Source organism: Dendrobates tinctorius, unplaced genomic scaffold, assembly GCF_039654945.1.
Source record: "Dendrobates tinctorius isolate UK_male_01 unplaced genomic scaffold, ASM3965494v1 ptg000196l, whole genome shotgun sequence".
In the NCBI taxonomy this organism is placed as follows: Eukaryota; Metazoa; Chordata; class Amphibia; order Anura; family Dendrobatidae; genus Dendrobates; species Dendrobates tinctorius.
Window position 1 is genome coordinate 11,324,594 of NW_027361863.1, and position 16,471 is coordinate 11,341,064.

Here is a 16,471-nt window from a genome sequence, read left to right on the forward strand (position 1 = left end):
CGGATTCACCATCTCCACAATGGTGGAGATAGGATTCCGCAGAAAGAATTGACATGTCACTTCTTTCTGCGGTTTCAAAACCGCAGCAAATCCGCGCGGATTTTTCCGCAACGTCTACACAGCGTTTTTTTTTTACCATTCATTTGAATGGTACTGTACACCGCAGCTAAAACTGCTGCGGGTCCGCAGCGGCCAAAAACGCTGCGGAAACGCAGCGGAATCCGCAGCGTGTGCACATACCCTAATAGAAACACGTCACAACTTCTGGATTTATCACCCACTCCTGGTTTTGGCTTACAAATACTGATGTAAAATACTGAGCAAATACTGAACGTGTGACTGTGGCCAAAAGAGCAGAAGGGGCTAACGCATCTGGGCCCGCATTCGACTTATCTATACTGTAAGAAAAATCATATAAAAGTAAGAAAATACAACCAGAAACTAAGCAACAAATATCACCAAGGTGAGAACTGCATAAACCTGAAGCCTGGAAAGTAATTTGACTTTATGGAGCTAAAGTACACATCCTTGGATAATTATATACAGGGGTGAAGCGCAAAACACGCGAGATGAAAAGAAAGCATAAAAAGCAGAAACTTCCGGCAGATGCAAGAAAAGTGACGTACAACAAAGCCTAAAGGAATATTACTCATCTCCATCTTGTAATAAAAAGTTCTATAATTTCCTGATATACTTTCTATAGCAATTTCTCAGTTGTTAGGATCCCTGCTTGCTGTCGTTGTACCGTCCTGATCATGTGCTGGATTACACAGGTGCGTTGCAAGCTGGGAACGGACGAGCCGTGCAGCGACATCTCGTCACCTGGACACTTTTTAGAAGTAAAATAATGAAGGTTCCTGTTCAGGTGACAGCAAGCAGAGATCTTGAAAATGTGAGCAACGAATGCAAGAAAGTTTACTGGAAAACTTTAGAACATTAAATAAGCATCATTTGCTGAAACTGGAATACCCTTTTAATCATCATAAAATTAACTTTTTTGCAACCTTGGGGTCAGTGAACCCCTGTTGTGCCTCCTTGAAATAAATAACATTATCATTTGCATTGTCAATAGGGTGTAAGTCCAAACAGTAACATGAGATCTGATTGGACAGAGTGGCCGGATTTGTTGTTTTTCGTTCTCCTCTTTACGATATATTTACGTAAATTGACCTTCGTGAAGTATTTCCCATTGTCATTTTTTGCCTTCCTACACAATGGCGTGAATCCATAGTCACACACCTCAGAGTGTTTGCTGTGTCTGCCATGTGATGATCCTGGACCATTGCTGACTCCATGTTTCCAGCTGTACAACTCTCCCGACCCATTGATATGTTTACAGTGAATGTTTCCCCAACGCAGAGTAATCGGCAAGAATCCCATAAAGGTGAGTTCTAGTTAAACAACTCCCTTCCATATGTGCGGTAAACTGTACCCTAATCCTAAATCCGTACAAATTATAATCCAATTTATTTATATTCTAATCCTGATCTATATTGCAGCACCTCTCCTCCCCCAAACTAGGGTAAAGATATGGTCTCAGTGCCTTCATCTTCTTTAGTGCAAAAAACAACCTAATATGTCTACGAATTTCACAGATTCCCCTTCTCTGTAACTTGCCATCCACGCCTTTTCAGTAGGTGGCTCCTCTTCATTACATTACATTCCACCAGCACTATAGGTGTTGTAACTACTTTTCCTCTCACTTTTCATCATGCATTGCTCCTACTATTGTCCAATGGCTTGCCTGCCTTGCCGCACATTTATTATGCCTTTATGCTGTTTCACAGGAAGAGCAGGAACAGAGAGACAAAGACCTGCCCCACTTCCTGTACAGAAGCAAAGACCTGCCCCACTTCCTGTACAGAAGCAAAGACCTGCCCCACTTCCTGTACAGAAGCAAAGACCTGCCCCACTTCCTGTACAGAAGCAAAGACCTGCCCCACTTCCTGTAGAGAGACAGAGACCCGCCCCCACTTCCTGTAGAGAGAGAGAGACCCGCCCCCACTTCCTGTAGAGAGACTGAGACCCGCCCCCACTGCCTGTAGAGAGAGAGAGACATGCCCCACTTCCTGTAGAGAGACTGAGACCTGCCCCCACTTCCTGTAGAGAGACAGAGACCTGCTGTTATGATTGAGTGACCATAGGAGGCAGACACAAAAATAGAAGCTACGTCCAGAAAACCAGAGGAGCTGGCAACTATCCGATTGCAGACCCCTGAACCTATCAACACAACTAGCAGTAGCCATGGGGGGTTCCTATGGTGCCCTAGACCCCTCGAACACAGCCGGAGAATTACATAGCCTAAAGATAGAAAGGGAAATCTAAACTGCCCCAGAGCAGACCCCAAAGCAAAAGGCAGCCCCCAACATATAATGACGGTGAAGCAAGATGAAAAAACACTGACACAGATAGAAAGATAGGCTGAGCAAACGTTGGGGCCCAATCTAATCTAAACAGGAAAGGAAAGGAAAGCTGCTGTCTGCAATCGGCAAAAAACCCTATCAAAAACATAGGCCAGCAAGCTGAAATGGAAAAAGACCCTGAAGCAACTAAGCTTCAAAACTAAATCAGCACTCTGGTATTTTCAGGAGACAGAGCTAAGGAGTTCAGCTCACCCCAGCAGGGGATGGCTGAAATCCAGAAAAAACAAAGCAAGGCAAAAATGCAAAGAGCAAGGAAGAAAACTTAGCTTTAGCAGAGCAGGAATTCAGACTGGACTCCAAGGATACCACAGAGAAATCACCCACAGGGAGAATGGGCGTATGCAGCCTTATATCCAGTCTGTGACTCCACTCAGCCAGTCATCATCATTAACTCAGGTGTCTGATAATCAGACTCACTACCTCTCGTTACAAGAAGAGGGAGTTCCTCGGGCCTCAGTGATGCAGGGGAAAATGAACTCACAACAACCCGCCCCCACTTCCTGTAGAGAGAGAGAGACATGCCCCACTTCCTGTAGAGAGACTGAGACCCGCCCCCACTTCCTGTAGAGAGAGAGAGACATGCCCCACTTCCTGTAGAGAGACAGAGACCCGCCCCCACTTCCTGTAGAGAGAGAGAGACATGCCCCACTTCCTGTAGAGAGACTGAGACCCGCCCCCACTTCCTGTAGAGAGAGAGAGACATGCCCCACTTCCTGTAGAGAGACAGAGACCCGCCCCCACTTCCTGTAGAGAGACAAAGACCCACCCCCACTTCCTGTAGAGAGACAAAGACCCGCCCCCACTTCCTGTAGAGACAGAGACCCGCCCCCACTTTCTGTAGAGAGACAAAGACCCACCCCCACTTTCTGTAGAGAGAAATAGACCCATCCCCACATCCTGTAGAGAGACAGAGACCCGCCCCCACTTCCTGTAGAGAGACAGAGACCCGCCCACATTTACTGTAGTTCCTCTCGGATATTACACATGACAACAGATACCAGAAAGGAGGCTAGATAGAAGGGAGAATTTGTGGACAGCACTTTGGAGTGATCCTTGTGATGAAACATTTTACGTATGTAAAATAATTTGGAGTTAATTCGCTTTTGCATTGGACGTCAGATGACAATTTAAAGTAAATATATCAAGTCTAGTAAATCCTTATGTAGGTTCCTGTAATGGTGGTTGTAGACAGCCTGAAAGGATCAGTAAAACATGATTTTCTTCCAGAAACAGCGCCACATGTATACATGGGTTGTCCTTGGTATTGCAGCTCAGCTTCAATGAAGTCAACGGCTGTTGAGTCGCAGTAGCGGACACAACTTGTAGACAAGTGTGGCGCTTATTTTGGAAGAAAGCAACCATGTTCCAAAATGTCACACAACCGCTTTACTTCTATGACTGAGAAGCAAATAGAAATGGTTGATTATTAACAGTATTCTGTAGTCCATTGTACAGGCCATTAAGTCTAGGAATGTCGAGACCCTCTCTCCGATCAGGAGGTGACGGATCATTCTGGTGATGGATCACTATCAGAATACAGTAGGAGGCGCATGGATGACATTTTTCTAATCTCGTCTACAAGGGACTTTTACTTTCAGGCTGGAAATTTTCCTTTTTTTGCAGATTTCATGTACATTTTTCCTGCGTAGAAGAGAAAAGAAGTAAGAAAACTAAGATATGATTAAGAAGCTTATTCATAGAGGATTTGAAGCGATTTTTCATGTGTATTTTGGAGCAGAATTTGTTCCAAAATCAATGTAAAAAAAACTCCATGTGAACATACCGTAAAGCCATGTGCAGACAGATTTTTTTGATGAGGTTTTTTTTTAGCGGATTCTCTCTAAAAAAAGCCACTACAAATAAGCAAAAGAAAATAAAGCCGAAAGGTTTTTCCAATTCATTTCAAACGTTACTTTACCTTTCTGTTCAAATGAGAAGTTTTTGGGCAATTTTTTTTATACACTTCACACTCAACTAAAACTTTTTACCGGAGCAGCCCTGGGCTGTTATGTGGTTTTTGTGTTTTACTGTATCCCTGCGCAATCAATTTATCTTGCAGAGAAACAGCTGTCTCATCTGCAAAATCAAATTACTGATCATAATGGAAACAGCTGTTTCCCTGCAAGATGATCCGACAGACTGCGGCGAGACCGGATTGCTGCGATTACAAGCCATAGCATGACTGCTGCGTGTGAATTCAGTGTTCAGGTTTTGAAAAATACCCTGTGTTGGAAAGAAAAAAAAAAAATAAAATAAATCTGGCACTGTCAAATCGAAAGGATGCAAAAACTTTTTTCAAAACAATTCAAAAACTTTTCAAAAGCCACTTCAGGAAATTAAAAACTCCTCCAAAAATTTCCAGGCGGGAAAACTAATTGGACCCGATCCGTCAAGACCTAGGGCTTTTCACTGCGGTCTTGATAAGGGGGCGTGCTGGAGTCAGACGCCCCTAATTTTTGAAGAGTTGAACTCCTCTTTCTGAATCGGGAGTGTCTGGCGAGTGGAACATATTTTTCCGAGCACGCCGAAGACACTCGGTTAGCACCTAAGCATGCTCGGTAACACCTTATCACCCCCGCACATTCGCTCAACACTAGTGGACTGGAGTGAGATTTCTGGCATATGGAACTCTCCAGCTCGCCATGAAGTGGACGAACGGTGGCGTCACGTACTTGCTTGTCATGAAAACGGCAAAAGTCGCGACTCCAAGTTGCGCCTAACTTTTGCAACTTTTCAAAGTTTTTACGCCAGAATTAGGCCATGAAAGCTTTGCTCAATCAGGTTCATTGTTTTTGACATAATCAAAAAAAACCTCTGTGAGGACACAGCCCAATGCTGCACCATGCCTGCCCGCATTTTGGGCTCTCTAGCACCAGTGCTACCATTGCCTTCCCTGTAAGTATATCACAATCTGCAGCTGGTGAGCAGCGAAGCTTTATCACACAGGCACAATACACAGTGCCCTATTATTTGCTATGCCGCCACTTCACATAGAAAAACCACATATGGAAATCCTGACTCAAAACAAAAGGCTGAGGAAACCATCCAAGCTGCTAAGCTGCCAGCGCTCATTAACCGCCTGCGAGCTGGAATGGTCACATTATAACAAAGGTGGTAGTGGAGGGGACTTGGCCAAAGTTTTACTACACTCTGGAATTGGAAATTAAGTTCTGTCACATCCCAAAAAGTCAAGTCCTGCCCAGCATGGGAGGGGGCTGCAGCAGGGCAGATACACTAATGAGGGAGCAGAGAGGCTTCCTCCTCACTAGACCTGTGCAGCTGAGTCACATTACACCCTGTTTACTTCTGCCCAAGGCACAACCTTCTCACCATGTATAACCCACGTTCCCACACCCGAAAAGCAAGGTAGGAGCCCAGTGCACAGCCCTGGATTGTCTTCCATTGTTCTTCTCTTTTGTGTGTTTTTTTTTTTGTTGCTTTATCTTCATTGTGTTGTTGTTTGTTCCTTTTTTTTAATGTTTTTTTTACTTCTTAAAAATCTCCAGACAATAGAGCCGGGAAGCGCTGCGGAGCCTCTAGTCAACTCCTTGGAGTTTCCGTAGCTTAGGGATGTAAAATGCACGCTGCTCCTTTTTCCTTCTACTACTTGCGGAATAATAAATCCTAGATAGATAATGAAACATCAAGCTGGGAAATTTAAAAAAAATCAGTTTAAAAAAATTATTTTTAGAATTTAAAAAAGGCCTTTTATCGTTTGCCATCTGTTGCAGCCATGCGCCGTATGCCGAAAACGGACAAAAAAAATATTTCTCTTTCAGAAAGATGATTAAATTATTTTATATGGGTGGATATAAGTTCTACACAGCTTCTCATACCCATAAAACGTCGGCCGTATGTGTCGCGTACATGGTCTCCTAAATGAGGCATCCTCCTGCATTGTTGCATCTGACACTTGGCTTAGGCCTACGTTCACACAATCAGTTTTTGATGTGGCAGATTTTCTACAGCCATTAAGGAAAATGCGCAGCGTTTAAAAAAAAAAAAAAAAAAAAGTGGGAACGTGGCTTAAGAGAAAAATATCTTTACCATTTCCAGTATAATGTTATATTATTGTACATCTCTGGATACTTCTTTGCTTGGAAACATCGTATCGTACAGGTGAGATCTGAGATTGTTGTTGTGCAATGATATGAGACTTTTTGATCAGACCCTTAAGGCCATGTTCACACAGTCAGTATTTGTAACTCAAAGCCGGGAGTGGGTGATAAATACAGAAGTGACGTTTTTCTATTATACGTTTCCTCTGATTGTTCCTCTCTTGATTCTTAATACTGATGTGACATACTGACCGTGTTCAGGCCTCATTCACACGTCTGATTTTCACGCACACCTGCTTTGTGTGTTTTTCATGGATAGTGCTAGTAGCTATTATAGTCTATGGGGTCATTCTTATGTCTGTGCCTTACCTTGGACCGAGTGGTCCATGCAGAATCACAGTCGTAAAAAAAAAACGGACACAAGTGTCACATCAGAATCAGTAATGCAAGTCTACGGGTGCGTGAAAAAAAAAGATAAAAAAATCGATCCGCACTCGGATATCATCTGAATGTGGTCCGATTTTCAGAGACTGTCGCATAGGAGAAGGTTTTAACCTCGACGCCCGAGAACCTGACAAGTTCTGTACAAACACTGATCAAAATAATTGGTCCGTTTTTCTCGTACCCGAAAGAAGGTGCCGTCTGAATGAGGCCTTACATCCAGATTTTGGTGTAGATTTGCCGCACACTACACCCCATGCGTTGAAATTGGGGTGAAACTTACAATGACTAAACGTCAAGTTGCGGATTTTCACCGTTCCCAGGAATGACCGCTCCCCGATCATTGGCTTCTTTACGTGGGCCATTGTGCAGCGGATTTTCGGCACACAACTCCGAGCAGAACACAAACTGTTGCTGCGCTGTTTTCTTCCCTGTTGGGTTCACGTGACCATTTTCGATCTGAGTCCTGTCCATAAAGAAAACTGACCGCACCCTGACCAATGTTATTCAATAGGGTGGATCAGATGCCGTCCCATTGTTTCTTTTTCTTTTTATTCCATGGACCAAATGTCCACACGAATAAAATTGGAGCAAGCGCTACTCTCGCCGATTCAAGTCTATGGGTGCGCCCAAAAAATAGGATGCCTTAGGGTGTGTGCAGACGCTGCGGAATCCGCTGCGGATTAATCTGCACAGATTTTGCAAAAACCGCAGATAAACCGCAGGTCAAAAGACCTGCGGATTATCTGCGGTTTTGCCTGCGGTTTGGTCCTGCGGATTCACCATCTCCACAATGGTGGAGATAGGAACCCGCTGCGGATTCCGCAGAAAGAATTGACATGTCACTTCTTTCTGCAGTTTCAAAACCGCAGCAAATCCGCGTGGATTTTTCCGCAACGTCTACACAGCGTGTTTTTTTTTTCCATTCATTTGGATGGTACTGTACACCGCAGCTAAAACTGCTGCGGGTCCGCAGCGGCCAAAAACGCTGCGGAAACGCAGCGGAATCCGCATCGTGTGCACATACCCTTACAGATCGACCATATAGCATCCCGACTTACTTTTTTGCGGATACGTTGTAATTCTTTAACATGCAAAACTGTATTTGGTCTTGTAAGTTTCAATAGCTGCTGATCACTGATGAGCGAGCGTGCTCAGATAAGATGTTTTCGAGGACGCCAAAAAATACTCGATTAGGACACGAGCGTGCTCGCTCATCACTACTGCAGGTGTATAAAAAGAGATGGCACACTGATGAGGATTCAGATTACAAATGGCTTTCTTTTTCTAGATGAAATATTTTTTATTTTTTTCATATGATCTTAGCCTTAGGGCGCAGTCAGACGGCCATTTAGATTGGACCAAGATCGGCACGGACTGGCCGGCAGCTTTCCCAACTCGTGTGACCGCTGCATAGAAATGCCAGACGCTGCCACTCTCGGGTTGGTAGAGCCGCCAGTCTGACTGCACCATTAACCTTGGCGATTTTTCTCATTTGGTCAGTGTTTAATTATTTTGCCGGCGTCGTCAGTTTGGTCAGCGTCAGTTTTTACTATCGGTTTGGTCAAAGTTTCATCAAGTTTTTCTTAGATACAAAGACCAAAAGCAACCCACTGATGGAGGTTTCTCCTATCAAGCAGTCCATGAAATTGGACAGCACATGGATGACATGAGTGCTATTTTTTTTCTTTTTTCCTTGGATCGCTATTTTGTGTAGTCCAAGATGTGTGAACAGCTGCACAAACTAGACTAAGTACGAGTTTTTTTTGTAAAAAAGATCAGCGTTCTGACATCTGAATGAGCCCTCCTACGAAGACTGATGGTCTGACTGTTTACACAAGCCTTCAATCGCCCCACAAAAGAGCAAAATATTTGCTTAAAAATAATTGTTCTCAGAAGCACAATGTCGTCGATAAACAGGTGATGTGCTGCCGAGAAATGTGACCATCTGCCTGTCTGACCACATCTCGGCTTATGTGTAGCCAATCGCGGTCTTTTAATAGCTGTGGTCAGTGTGCCGAAATTTGACCTAAGGGCTCATGCGGACATACTGTACGTGGATCTTGGGATCTTGGTCTGGTAAAGGACCGCAATGCTCTGACTGGTCCTTGCAGTCCTTTACCTGACAGATATACATATGTCTGTGTTTTGTTTCTTTAAATTGGGGCAAAATAAAGTAAAACTTTAAACTTTTTTTTTTTTTCTCCAAGAAACAGAATGGATGAAGTTATATTGTGACCATGAACTTTAGATTATTATTTGTTACGATGTTACTTCCTCTTTATATTGTACAGTCACAGTTTTGGGATGAGGGAAAGGCGGAGTAGAGTAACTCCTTGAAGTTAGGCCATCCATATCTGATGGGGGGGGGGGGACACATGGTGCTGCTGGCGATCATATTGGTGGGTAACTGGAAGTTCTCAGATGCGGTTGGAACACATGAGCGCCATCATTTCTATAGCGGCCGTGGCTGGGTATTGCAGATCAAATGCAAATAAGGGGTGAACATGCTGTTTTCCGGCAGCATCTAAGAACTACCCATAATAGAGGGGGTAACAAGTGTCATAGCCCCTCCGATCAGAAATGATGACCCATCCAAAAGTAGGAGTTGGGAGTTTATTGGTCCCTAGGCATTTTGTATGCATTCGTTCACATGGGTGTATTAAAAATTGTTCAGAGTTTCATCTATAAAGCTTGAACGATTTTTTTTTTTTTACCTTTTTGTTATCTGTGTACAATCCATATTTTTTTTTTTTTTATTGCAGCCGCTATTTACCATTTACAGTTTCCTATGTTACAGAATGGCAATGTATCTGTAAAATGCGGATATTATACTGTGTCTCTGCTGATGGCATCCGGTTTTTTTCTTCTTTTTTCCTAGATATGTAGATTTGGTCAGTGTGTGTGTGTTTAAAAAAAAACAAAAACCTGCTAATCTGCACTTCCACATTGAATAACATTGGTCCGTTTATTCCACAGACCGAACTCGGTCTGAAAATACGGTCATTTGAATGAGCCCTAAATTTGTGTTACGTGGCATTAAAAATATATATAAAATTAAAAAACAAACAAACAAAGAAACACCATGATTACATTCCCTGCAGTAAATAAATGGCATAGTGCATGAAAATATAGGGTACTTGTTTTTTGTTAAGAAAAAATGCGAAGTCCATGCCACCTCGTCACGGTGACCATAACTGGGCCAGTCCTAACTCTAATGATTAAAAATAAATAGTATAGTCGACAGTATACACGACTTGTTAAATTATTATTTTTATTTTTTTTTTAAATTTTCAGAATTTGTGCAATATTTCTCTTTTTGTGCATAGGAACACATCTATTCTGATCTGTTATGTTCTCTCCATCCCAACATGGATTCTTCTAGGAGAAGACTTGTCACCACCCCAACTAGGTTATTTCTGGAGTTGATTACTTCTTGATTTATTGCCCGCCGACCCATGTCATGTGGGGGCCTCACTATTTCCTGCTTGCATACCCTGGGATCTGCTCCATGAGAAGTTCTTATTTTTTGCTTTCAGTGGCTAAAAATGTGTCCCGGTTATGTGATGGACGCACAGCCGCGCGGCTCATTACACAGCAACAAACCGTGCAGTTCAAATTGATTGACAGCGAGCGGAGATATTGAGAAGTGCGAGCGACGTATACAATTATTCGAGAGAATTTCTATATAGTGTTTCATCCAAACAATAAACTTTCTTTGCTGAAACCGAAGTACTTGTACTACTTGTCCACCCATCCCGGGTCTATAGTTTCCCTGTGTTGTTTGGCCCTTTGTTCTGGTAACTGATGTCTGAAGTTTCTGTGGTTTCACGTCATTGCCCTGCAGCTTTCTGTAGGAAATAACAGGATGGAGAACAAGCCGAGGGGGACTGTAAGGTGAAAGCGAGTGAGAAATGTACAATCCCTGTGTGTAATAGTGTTTGTTCACACGACATGTATTTTTATTTTTTTACCATTGCATTTTGCCTTAATTTTGAGAAAAAATTGATGTAAATGACATCTTAAAATCATTGACGGGTGGTCCCACTCGTCTTTACGTCATTGCTGAGGTTCACTGGTGATTGTGGACATTTCCTTATACACTGCTCACTTTAAGGGGTTTTTCCTCTTTGGCATCACTGTCTTGTTGCATGGCCCAGTTTTGGACAATCTTTATCTCTTGGATAAATGGCCTCATACTTGACTCTAGAATACTATGCTATACAGAGAAGTTCATGGTCAGCTCGATGACTGCAGGATGCCCAAACTTCACCCCCTTCGCCACCGTGCTTGCCAATTGGTGTGGAGAATTTGTGTTGATATGTGCAGGGCATTATGGCCAAACATCTCCTCTTTGGCATTGCCAAAGGACTATATTCCAGAAGACTTGTGGCTTGTTCAAATACAACTTTGTAAACTTTAGCCCTGCTGCCATGTTCTTTTTAAACTGAGGCTTTCTTCTGGCAACCTTTCCAAACATCTCATATTTTTTAGTCATTTTACAATTGTACTGAGGCCTTTAGCATCTGAGCTGTAGCTCTTGGGTTTTATTTTCATTTTCTGAACCTTAGGTTGAAATGGCTGCAAAGCTAACTGTCCTGAGTATAGCCACTTGTGAGTAATCTTTTTCACTGTAGGATAATGGACTTCATAATGTTTGGAAAAGGCCTTATATTTAGAGATAAGCTAATCGATTTGCAGGGTCCAGGTCCAGCTGCCACATCAGTATTCCATGACCACCGGAGAGGAGCCCTGCTATCCTCTCTTGATTAGGCGGTCTGGCAAGATGACGTGTGCATCTTGCTGTAACGATGACATTACAAATAGTACCTTCTTAAAACTGATGTGATGGAAGCAGTAAAAATGGTAACTTTAGGGTTGCTCAGATCAAATAGTAATGGCTAAATGACTGGGCTAGAGTGCCTCCAAAATGGGCGGTCTTGTCAAGTGTCCCAGTATGTATTTGTGGTGCCCCTAAGGCTCAGTCGCCACAGAGGTACTGCACCTTCTCCTAAGGTGTAGTGCCCCACCATCTGGGTAAGGAGGGGAGCTCCTTTCCACACTCCAACACTTGCACCCCACACAACAGGGTAGTTCTGCACAACCACATTGCGGCTCCTTGCTCAGAGGGTAGCGGAGCACCTTTGGTGGTTCCCTGCTTGGAACACTGGACGTGCTGGGAGGTGGGTGGAGTTAAGATACATAAAAGAGTGGGACAGTGTAGGATGACAGTCAGTCTGACAGAAGGTCAGTCGGGTAGGAAGTCACTCAGACAGGAGTGAGGATCCCTGGAAGAAGGGATGGAGGATTGAGTGCTGCAGCTGCCTCAGTGATCTGAGCCAGTTGGCACGGGAAAGGAAAAGGAGAAAGACGTAGAACTGAAATCTAAGCTTCCATAGGAAAGAAAGACAAGTACGGAATGAAAGAGTAGAGAGAACAGAGAGGACGTGGGTTAGAAGAGGAACCCTGCCTATAGGTTCTCAGCGCACGGCCAGGGCCCGTCCCCGAAGTTGTATGGACACTTATGGTTCTGCAGCAGACACCGGTGTGGTAGTTGGCTGTAAATGCACTACTCCCATCTAAGATTTGGGGCACAACAGCAATTGGATAGAGAGCCGGGATTCAGGAGAAGGGAGTCCCCGAAGCAGGCAACAGCTGTCTGCCGTACAAGTAGAGTTCTTGGGAACATCAGTCAGGAGGCACTCCAGTGTAACTCAGTACTAGGAGATCTTCACACTTTAAGGCGCTATAGAGGAGTCGTTCAGAAAGGTACATGTTGGCGGAGTGATGGAGGGGAGAATCCTAACTTGCCCGGAGGTTGATTGAGTCTCTGACCCGGAGGGCACGCCCCGGAGGCAGGCACCTGTGTGTGTACAACGGACTGTGAGTAAAGCTTTGGAACTACAAGCCCCGGTGTCCTCCATTCATTTGTGCGCTAACACATTCAGCACTGCTACAGCTGGGTACCATTCTCCACACCGCCTGCACCTCTCCTCTTCCATTGCATCCACGCTGACCTGGGGCTACAGCTTCACCTGTGGGAAGCTACACCACCAGCCCAGAGGATCTGCATGCAGCGTCGGCCTAAAATCCTACTTGCCGAACACCACAGGTGGCGTCACGAACTATTCCATTAACTTTATTCCACCATTTACATTCCCCCATTGATTTGGGCGCCCAGGGCCACGGACCAGGTCACCGCTGCTGTGACACATCCCGCTGACACCGGCCCGGTACCAAGTGCCCCACAGCCCTGGGAGGGCGACCCATATTAATACCTTCTAAAAGAGGTCCATGGAAGTCAAACTGGTGAACCAGCAACAGGGTCACTGGCACCCAAGACTTTATTAATGAACGTCTGATCCTTGGAGAGCCCACCTTCCATCTAACATTTTGGTTCCAGATAGCACAACACTGCCTTAGATGTAGGAAAGTCTGTCTCAACAGGTCAGAGATGTTTTGATAGGGACAAGTGATGGGAGAATGTGCTCAGATGACCTCTCAGCCAAGCATGCTTGGGTGTTATCAAGCAGCTGGCCGTGATCGTACATTATGTTCGAGTCCCGGCAGCTGCATGATTTGCGGCTGTTAGACAGCCTGAACACGAGGGGATTGCCTGTTTGCAAATCATGCAGCTGCAGAGACTCGAACATAATGTACAAGCACGCCCAGGTGCTCGGATAACATAGGAGCATGCTCGGATAAAACGTTATCCCTGCATGTTCGCTCATCAGTAATAGGGACCTATACAACATTAGGCTTTTTTTTATCATGATCAAGTAAGTATCAATCTAATTTATCGTAATTATTTCATTAGAATTATTTTGTACATCAGGGACTTTTGTGTTGCTTTTTTTTCTATTACCTGGTGAATCTTCCTTATTCCTCAAGTGTTGTTTAGTTGCTTAGCAAAATGTGTTGCCTTATCTTTTGAATTCTGCTTACCACTTCTAATTTACTGCTGTTAACTAATTTGTAAAATCTTGCGGAAACATTAGGTGCAGTTTTCTTAGGTCCAGCTGAGGTTAGAGAATCCACCATTGAACTGACTGGTAAGTCCCGGATAAACATTACTTACATGTGAGCTCTTTTATGTCTCCGTTCACAATGGAGGTGTGCTTAACCACCTGAGCCTAAAACTACATGAGATGTCCAGTCGTGCAAGAATTCCTGCACAGTTCTCAAATTAAGGGGTTATACTCACATGCGAGAAACTGGGACGAGTCTCGCATGTGGAGCGCCCGCTAGGGCTGTGGGGGTACTCGGCACCGGGCCCGTTGCTCTCAATGGGAGTTGTCACAGTCTGTAGTACACACAGGTGCCTGCCTCCATGCCGTGTCCTCCGGGTCAGGAACTCGGTCGACCTCCAGACAAGATAGGATGCCCCCTTCCAACACTCCACCAACATGTGTCTTTCTGAACATCACCTCTATAGCGCCCTTAAGTGTGAAGTACTCCTAGTACTGAGTTACACTGGAGTGCCTCCTGACAGATGTTCCCAAGAACTCTACTTGTACGGCAGACAGCTGTAGCCTGCTTCGGGGACTCCTTACTCCTGACTCAGTCCCGGCTCACTATCCAAATTGCTGTTGTGTCCCCAAGTCTTAGATGGGAGTAGTGCATTTACAGCCCACTACTCCACCGGTGTCTGCTGTAGAACCATTAGTGTCAATACAACCTCGGGGACCGGGCCCCGGCCTTGCGCTTAGAACTTCTAGGCAGGGTTCTTCCTCTATCCCACATCCTCTGTTCCCTTTTACTCCTACGTTCCGTACTAGTCTTTCCTTCTTATGGAAGATCAGGTTTCTGTTCAATATCTTTCGCCTTCTTTCCTTTCCCGTGCCAGCAGACCCAGGTCACTGAGATCTGCTGCTGCAGCACCTCCTTCCTCCATCCCTCTCCCAGGGATCTTCTCTCCTCACTCACTGACCTCAAACTCACTGACTGACTAAAATTCTAAACCTTCCCACTCTTTTATGTATTCTAACTCCACCCGCCTCCCAGCACGTTTAGTGTTCCAAGCAGGGAGCCACCAAAGGTACTCTGCTACACTCCAAGCAGGGAGCCGCAATGTGGCTTTGCTAAACTACTGTGTTGTGTGGGATACGAGTGTTGGAGCGTGATTAGGAGCCTCCACTTACCTGGATGGTGAGGCACCACACCTCAGGAGGGGGTGCAGTACCTCTGTGGCAACTGAGCCCACAGGGGCGCCACACAGGTCAATACCCGGCACTGCCGCTGGCACTTACATCGGAGCGTTCGGCTGCATGTAATTCTATGCAGCTGAACACACCGATACTAGTGCCGGCAGAAGTGCCGGGTATTGACGTGTGAGACTCGTCCGAGTTTCTTGCATGTGAGTATGAGCCCTAAGGCTGGATCCAGACTAGTGTATGGCATCTGATGCGAGATGCTAATGGAAACGTGTAACACTTTGCTTTGGTTGACCCTTTTGGTTTTGATATCGTGGTGCACCAGGTGTCCTCTCGCGTTCCTCTTGTTGTTCTTGGCCATCTATTTTGGTTGTGTTCGGGATGAACTTAAGAAACAGTACAAAGTTTCTGCAGTCTTGTAGGTGCTGTTGGTGGATCATCTCTGCCCTCTTACTAGTTCCTCTCCCGCTGGTCTCTAGCAGGAAGCTCTGCCGCTCTCCAACTCAAGCAGCCACACACCGGCACGCTGGAGGAGCAGAAACTGCACTGTCTTGGACTTTTTTGTTCCTTTCTAGAACTGTTTCCTCAAACACTGCTTTATCTGTAGGCTATATATAAATTCCAAACAAGATTTCTGGACCGATCTGACTTTGACTTCATCTCTTGGTGATCTGCCATGAAAAGGTACAAAGTTTCTAGAAGGTCAGTGCAAAATAATATGCTCATGAGGCAGGTATGGACACACCATGGTGCAGCCACACGGGTCCATTTGTACCTCCAAAGCAGGTTGAATTGTGCATTATCAGGAGCTATTGGATTGCAGATGGCCCATGTAGTCATCTAAGTTTTGACACCTAGGACAGAACAGTTCAATGTCTTTTTCTTTCTCCTTCATGACTGTTAGGGCTCATACCCATATGTGAGGAAAAAAAAAAAAAGGTCCAATTTCCAGACCATAAAAACGGACGAGTGTCATGCGATTTCTAAACGGAACATCCGTATGCCATGCGATTTTTAACATGAGCTTTTACATACAGCAGTTCTCTATCCTTTATACATCGTTTTAAAACAAAATATTCTACAACACACACACATACATACGTACATACATAATATTTCAGGGAGATAGAGAGAGAGAGAGAGATATATTTATATATATATATATCCGGTAATTCATCTTCTGTAAAATCACTGCAGGAGCCAACAGGATAGAAGACCTAGATTACATACAGTAAATAGATGCAGAATAGTTATATAGATGTCAGTGACCTTGCTCTTCACACTTGCCCTGTAGCGGTGGCAAGTGGGGTAATTGTTTTGGGGGTTGATGTCTTTGTGACATCATGCCCCGAGGTTATTAATGGAGAAGCGTCAATAAAACGCCCCTATTACTAAC

At 44.6% G+C, this 16,471-nt stretch overlaps 1 protein-coding gene across 2 annotated transcripts in view; it reads left to right on the plus strand.

Annotated features, from left to right (window-relative positions):
• The first annotated feature begins 5,582 nt into the window (after nucleotides 1–5,582).
• LOC141056181 (prominin-1-A-like) overlaps nucleotides 5,583–16,471 on the plus strand; it is a 98,538-nt gene continuing 87,649 nt past the window's right edge. The window contains exon 1 of one of the 2 annotated variants that reach the window (XM_073552885.1): nucleotides 5,583–5,789. The gene's annotated coding sequence lies outside the window, so the exon portion shown is untranslated. Of the gene's footprint in view, nucleotides 5,790–6,186; nucleotides 6,543–16,471 lie in introns of those variants that run through there. The other variant, XM_073552886.1, reaches the window with a different exon arrangement.